The 7454-nt window shown below is 59.5% G+C and overlaps 1 protein-coding gene across 4 annotated transcripts in view; it reads right to left on the bottom strand.

Annotated features, from left to right (window-relative positions):
* Nucleotides 1-6577, bottom strand: part of PPDPFL (pancreatic progenitor cell differentiation and proliferation factor like) — a 185949-nt gene extending 179372 nt beyond the window's left edge. For all 4 annotated transcript variants that reach the window (XR_010936547.1, XR_010936545.1, XR_010936546.1 and 1 more), the window contains exon 1: nt 6297-6577. The gene's annotated coding sequence lies outside the window, so the exon portion shown is untranslated. The remainder of the gene's footprint in view (nt 1-6296) is intronic.
* Between the last annotated feature and the right edge of the window lie 877 nt (nt 6578-7454).

Genomic DNA, 7454 nt, shown 5'->3' on the forward strand with positions numbered 1-7454 from the left:
GCAACACGGTGATACACTCTCCTTCCCCAAGCTCCCTCCTCAGCACTGCCACGTCCCAGGAGCACACAGGTGACAGGGGACGTCCAGGGACAACCTCCTGCACCTGCCGTTGACCTCCGACCCTGTCACTGCTGAGTGGGTCTGAGCGCTTGTCTCTGGTCCCAGTGTGAGCTGTGGCCTTGCGTATGCGTGTGTGCATGTGTCTGTGTGTACGCGTGTTTGTGTGTGCAGGCATGCCTGTTCACGCACGTGCACCTGCGCCCCCCAGCAGGCCTCCTCCCTCAGACGCTGGCACGCTCGCCCTCGGCCCCGCCTGCTGTGCCCTCGCCTGGCGTCCTGGGGGCACCTCCAGGTGTGAGGAGAGGCATCCCCTCCCGCCTTTCTCTGTGTCCCCCCAGGAGAGGGTGAGGGCGAGGGGGCTGGGGCTCAGCCTCCGCCCTCAAGACCATCCCGCGGAAGCGGCTCTACCCCCGGGTGGAGGTCCCGCCCCGTGAGGACCCAGGGCTGCCGATCTCAGAGAGGACGGACAAGGCAACCCCGTGCAGTGAGGCTCACAAGCAGGGTCGTCCTGAGCTGGTCCCTTGAATTCCTCTGCTTGGAAGAATCCTCAGCCCTGAAAAGTGTGAACAGGTCGGGGGGGGGGGGGAACAGCCATCCCCCAGAGCCCACAGGGGGCAGGATGAATGGGGGGAGGGGGAGGCAGGAGGGAAGGACTGAGTGATGAGAACAACGGGGGAAGGGGCCGCCAGGCAGTTGAGGACATGCGTGTCCTGGGGGACATGAAGGGGCAGCTGAGCACAGGCTCCGGGGAGCAGGACGGGGCCACCTGGCTCAGTGGGGTCCCAGGCCCCCCAGCCCGGGCACACGTCTTATAACCCAGGGCAGGTGGCACAGATCTCTCGGGTGGACGTGCCCCTCCCTCGGCGCCAGCAGGAGTGACGGGCAGTGGCCCAGGTAAGCACGACAGAGCGCCTGGCCGTGCGGGGAGCCATGTGTGGGGCCCGGGGGCTCATCCAGGGTCCAGCGAACGCCGGTCTGAGGGAGGCGGCCCCTCTGCCTGCAAGGGGAATGAGGCCGCAGAGCATCTGCATGGCCCCCGGTGCGGCCACAGCTCAGGAAGCTGCTTAGGATGCAGACGCGCGGCCGCGCCAGGCTGGTCCCACAGTGACGCACGAGGTGTGGGCAGCTCGCTTGGCTTCACGCCTGGAGACCAGTGGGGCCCCGGGGGGATTTCACAACACACCACAGGCGGCAAAAGGAATCACGTATTTGGCCTGGAGAAGTGAAAACTGAGGTTTGATTTGATCGCAGGGGCCCTAAAAGAACAGCAACAAGAAAATGTGGGCAGGGGACAGTCATCCAGACGCTAACCTAAGTGTACACACACGCAAAGGCGTTTTCTGAAAAGCAAAACGGCATCGATTGCAGCCAGAAATTATGTCAAGACACAGCGAGGGGACTTCCCTGCACGGTGGTTAAGAATCCGCCTGCCAATGCAGGGGACACGGATTTGAGCCCTGGTCCAGGAAGATCCCACATGCCACAGAGCAACTAAGCCCGTGTGCCACAACTACTGAGCCTGTGCTCTAGAGCCCATGAGCCACAACTACTGAGCCCGTGAGCCACAACTACTGAGCCCACGTGCCACAACTACTGAGCCCGTGTGCCACAACTACTGAAGCCTGTGAGCCTAGAGCCCGTGCTCCGCAACAAGAGAAGCCACCGCAATGAGAAGCCCGTGCACCGCAACAAAGAGTAGCCCCCGCTCGCCACAACTAGAGAAAGCCCGTGCACAGCAACGAAGACCCAACGCAGCCAAAAATAAAGACACAGCGAAGAGAATGGTCCTGATGGACTGGAAGGTGGGGGGATGGGGGCTTATGACGGGGGAGGGTGGAGCTGCTGTGCCCTCGAGGGGCTGCCAGTAAACCCGACACTGGGAAGCTTCACCCCAATAGAGCACCACATGGACGAGGTGGCCCGGCGGCCACTCACCCGCAGGTGCAGCCACAGAAGAGCACGGAGATGCTGGGGCCTCTGCAGACGCCCCAGAAACCCCTCGTGTGTCTTGACGTCCCCACACTGTCCCGACCTCCCCTGGGAGCCGAGCCACAGGCCCTGCGTTTGCTGTGTCCTCCAGCCGAGATTTAATCCCGCAAGAAAATGCTCCTCCCCCAAGACACACATCATGGTGTCAACTTTCACCCCCTCCAGCCTCATCGGCCTGCACGGTCCCCACCACATGGCCCAGCCACACACGCACACACGCACACGCATGCACACACACAGCACACACACACACACACACACACACAGGGTCCCTGTGTGAGGGGTTACCAGCAAGAGGACGTTTGGAGAAAGGGGTGAAATAGGACGCTTCCTCCACGGCTCCGCCCCAGCTCCCGCCCAGCCCCCGCGGGCTCTAGCGCCCTGCAGCCCCCACAAATCCAACGAGCACGAAGGACATACAAATGCCCACATGGAAAATTCCAACCAGGAAACGAGATGTTAAACTCCCACCACTGGCGAATACTCTGTGCAAGGCAGTCACCGCTGTGGTCAGAAGAGCTAGTGGCAGGTGCTCTGTCCTCAGCAGAAAGCCTTCCCGCTGCTCTGTCACTGTGGCACATCACAGAAGCAGGACGACAGAAAACCCTGCAGCCAAATCCTGGTCCACGGGGCAGGCGCTCGGAGTGGCCTCGGAGCCTCAGCGGCGTCCCCGCTCCCCTCCGGCCATGCACGCTGCCCCCGGGTGTGTGCTGTTCCTTCCATCTCAGCACCCCTCCCCCGGTCGCCCCGAACAAGCCCATGCCTGGAGATGTCTCTCAGAGCCCAGAAAAACTACCAAAACGTTCAAGGTCCAGGAGCAAACAGCACTTGACTTTGCATAAAGCTTGTGTGTGGGTTCTGATAGGAAAGCACGACTAGCTGCCCCCAAAGAGCCTCAGCAAAGCCCTGCTTCCCTGGCGATTGGTGTCCCCTCCTCCAGGGCCAGCCTCTAGGGTCTGAGCAGTTCGCTCTTGAGAAGCCGCGATAAGCAGAGGAGCTGACAGCAGCAGAAGGACGAAGGTGAGGTCACGATGGGCCATGCACGGGGGGAGGCAGGGGGGAGCCCCCCCCCTCGCTTCCGTGCCGGCTAGGAAATCCTGGCCGTGCAGAGTCTCGCCACCGCGGGCACAGCAGGATGCAGAGCAGGCCGGGGCCTGCAGCCCAGCGCCAGGTATGCGGCCCCGCGGCAGGCGCACCCACGGCAGGTGCAGCGCAGCCAGTGCCGCGGCCCCGGGACGGGAGCCCTGCAGGTGCGGTCGGGACACGTCCCGGCTCTGCAGGAAAGCCACGCGGCTGCCGAACAGCCGAGCGCCCTCCGCCCGCAGGTCCCGGGGTGCAGCGGGGGTGACGCCCGCGGCGGCTCCGGGACGGGGCGTGGGCGGAGGGGTGCCCGGGGCTCCTCTCGGCAGAGGCCTCTCCGGACCCCCGGCGCTGCCCGCCCAGCCCTCGCACCGGCACCCTCCCGTCCACCCTTGGCCATCCCTGGGCACGCGGCTCCCCCAGCCTCCCGGCCCCGTGCTCAGAAGCCCCAGAGCCTCCAGCTGCCACCCGAGTCCCCTTGGCGGACCCAGGAGCCACCGCGTGTTCACACCCACCCACCCTGGGGGGGGCGGGGAGTCGTGGTTCTTTGTTGAAGGGCCGCTCAGCCCTCTGGGAGGGCTCTCCTCTCCCTGATGTGACATCAGAAACCAGACAGAGACCCGTGTTCCTGACGCACATGCGCATCCAGCCCTCTGCTGCCTCCAAAAGGCCTTTGATCCTCGGGCAGGATTTCCCATTTCTATCAGTTATGCTGTGAGAAAATGGGAGACGTGGCGCTAAGTGGAGGGATGAAAGCCTAGAAGACAGTGTCCCATCAGCCACCCCTTTGCTGCAGCTGCACTAGTTACTAACCCCCCTCAGCGCCCCGAAGGGAAGCCAGGGCTTAGTGCACCGCACACCACCGCACCGCCCGTCTCTGTTTTTCTCTAATTTCCTATTTAATTATCTGACGGTTTTTTTCATTCTACAAGAATGTACGTCCATGAACACATAGATCTCACCAGTCTTATTCACTCTTGTCCTCCTGGCTTTTCAGAGAGTTGGCGCTTAATAAATATCTGCTGAATGAGTCGATGACTGAATCCCAAGGCCTGTGTTGTTGGAAAACCTCTTTCTGTGTGAGTTTGTGTGCCCAGGGTGACGCTGATTCCTGAGAAAGTCGTTGGGACACCAGTACGTACCCAACAGCATAAAGTATGACAGAATTATCTCCCTGAGGTCCAAGGCAGCCCTGACGGCCCACACTCACTGTGGGAGATCAGGACCAGAGGTCAGTGGTTAATTCTGCCCATCATTTCAGGGGTGTCAGCAGCGACCTTTCATGGTGGTCACCAAACAAAATTAAAAATGGTCACTCGTGGACTTCCCTGGTGGCACAGTGGTTAAGAATCCACCTGCCAATGCAGGGGACATGGGTTCTATCTCTGGTCTGGGAAGATCCCACATGCCACGGAGCAGCTAAGCCCGTGCACCACAACTACTGAGCCCGTGCTCTAGAGCCTTCAAGCCACAACTACTGAGCCTGCACTCTAGAGCCCGCGAGCCACAACTACTGAGCCCGTGTGCCACAACTACTGAAGCCCACGTGCCTACAGCCCATGCTCCATGACAAGAGAAGCCACCACAATGAGAAGCCCGTGCACCGCAACGAAGAGTAGCCCCCGCTCGCTGCAACTAGAGAAAGCCCACGCACAACAACGAAGGCCCAACACGGCCATAAATAAATAAATAAGTAAATAAAATTTTTTTAATCTATTAAAAAATGGTCCCTCAGAGACAAAAAGCAGTAAACCAGGGACACTTGGGCACCTGGAAAATTCACTAGGATGAGTATGTATGTCTTTGCCCAGAGAAGAATACTAGCTGATTGAGTGCCTTTATTTGACGTTCACAGTGTAAGTTTATTACATGGAATACATCTTCACAAATGGAGCAAAAGTAAATAGACTCCAAGTAAAGTACATAGTAAGTATGACTTGAGTTCAATAAAGATTATTCTATGGACTAGAACAACCTAGGACAATCTGCTAAGAAACTAGCATCCTTAGGAAACTTAAAGGCCTTGCCACTGGCGGGAGGGCACTGCAGGATTTATGCCGCCAGGGCGGCGATCCCACTGATCCAGGCCCCGGGTAAAGTTATGAGGTCAAGGGCTTCAAACTCACACGTTTTCAGCACGCGGCTGGCCACAAAATCTTAACTTTTAAAGGCAGAGAATGTGCAGGTAAACAAGATACGAAATCACCTGGTAGAAGCCACACGTCCTGAGAACAGCCTCCCTTCCTTGGCGGGTGTGTTACTCTCTCAGAAACATGCACTGTTGTGGCCGGTTAGGTGTTCCGGCAACTTGGGGCACCCGAGAGGCCACCCGGCAGGGCTTTGCCAGGACGAGGGGCCCCTGGAGCTGACACCCCTGCGGGCCTGCGGGGCCTCACGCCTCCTCCCCTCCCTTCCCGCCGGGGTCCCCCTCCCTGTGGACCTACCCGGTCCTGCAGAGGGGTCAGCCCCGAGCCGCTGCCTGGCCCACTCCTCAGCTTTGCCCTCGTCTGCCAACTGACTTCCCTGGGCCCGTAATTCACGGCAGCGCACTCATCTGGGGGGTGACCACCCCCAGTGACGTGACGGATGCGTGAACACTGTTCTCAGACCAAACTCGCGGACTCCGGGGGACTCTAACATTTCCCCCAATGTTCCCAGAATCCAGATCTCCTGCCCCAAGAATGACAGACATTCGTGTGGACGGTCTGTCTCCGCCAGCCTCTCGCCCTCTTGGGGAGCAGCGCCCCCATCCCTCCTCCGGAGTCTTCACCTCACCTGTTTCAACCTCCGCACACGGCCTCCTGAGGGCCTGCCTCTCAGACCGCGTCTCGTTACACTTTACCTTCCACGCTGCACATACATCTGCTACCGCATCCTACTGCCTCCTTTTCTCCCAGGTCACCAGCTGGTTCTGACCTTACTGTCTACTCTCTTCCTCCCTCGCCCTTGCTCCACCTGGGTCACTCCACCTCATGCCCAGACCTGCTTCTGTCCGGGTCTCTCAGGAAACTCCGGGGGCCCCCATCACCCCGTCACCAGCAACCCGTCAGAGTTCAAGTTCTTGCTGGTATGTGCCCATACCCGACAAAAGACAGGCTCCCCAAGGACAAAAGGTACCTCATTCACCTGCAACCCCAGGCCGGTAAGTGACTGTGTTAATCTCTCACCTGGTATGAAGGTTCTAGAAGCAGCCTGGCAGGGCTCGCGGACGGTAGCGAGTTGTCTGGATCCTCGGAAAGTCGGACCCCCAGAGTATTGCTATGATCTAAAGAAAACCAAACCCATTTGGGTCCTTCCCTACAGGCTTCAAACTCCAAATGGGAGAACCAGCCACATCTTCGTTCAGGAGCTGATGCGCGTGAGGAAGTCACCTCCACCACGTCCACCTGCAGCGCAAGGCGGCCACCAGCTCCCTGAAGACCACGTTGCATCTAAGGTTGATCTGGGGTTTTCCCGCAACGACAGTCAACACGCATGCGCATCTCAGGCACTATGGGTACAGAGCACACTGCAAAGCAATAGGGCGTCCTGGGCACACCCCAAAGTGTGACTCACATCGGCACTGGCAGTGAGCCATCCTCCAAGCTCACCCACCTTCCCTCTGTCCACGGAGGGTCGACCCGTCCGCGACGGTATGCGTCAGATACGGTCCGCGGCCCTAGAGGCATCAGTAAGAACCAAAACTGAAAGTGAAAGTGGGCAGGGATTCCCTTCTCCGTCCTTTGCATCCCTGACACCACCTTTGTCCTGACTCCCAGATTGGCACTGCCTGGTGGACACAGGGCTGTGAGGGGCTGGTATTCACCGGCTTCAGCACCGACAGGCACCTGCCGTCCAGGTAACAGGCGTCCAGTGTGTGTTGGTGAGGAGGGCGCACCGCTGCTGGTCTGAGGACGCTGTGGTCCAAGCACCCTGCACCTACGCTCCTTACACAGGTGCCTCGGCCAGCAGGAAACCAAGCCTGTTCCCCGAAGTGCTCACTGAGGCCCCACACACTCAGTCACAGTCGGCGGGGCTGGTTCCCTGACCCTGTGCCCTGACCCCAGCACCTGCAGGGTTTTTGTTATTTGAGTGGCACTTTTATACTTTGCAAATCACTTTTACACCCACGACTTCGTGTGATCTTACAGCCTTCCCAGAAGTGGACAGGCAGACGGTATGATTAATGGTGAGTAAACCGAGGCACGGACAGGTCAGACCTCAACTGCAAGGGCCACGCGGGGAGGCGCCCACGGACAGGGTCCCAGCGCTGGCCTGGAGTCACTGCAGCTTCGTAGGATCCACGACATTCACAGGCAACCATGTGGGAGCGTGGAGGCCACTGG

The sequence above is a fragment of the Pseudorca crassidens genome, chromosome 17 (genome assembly GCF_039906515.1).
Source record: "Pseudorca crassidens isolate mPseCra1 chromosome 17, mPseCra1.hap1, whole genome shotgun sequence".
Classification (NCBI taxonomy): domain Eukaryota; kingdom Metazoa; phylum Chordata; class Mammalia; order Artiodactyla; family Delphinidae; genus Pseudorca; species Pseudorca crassidens.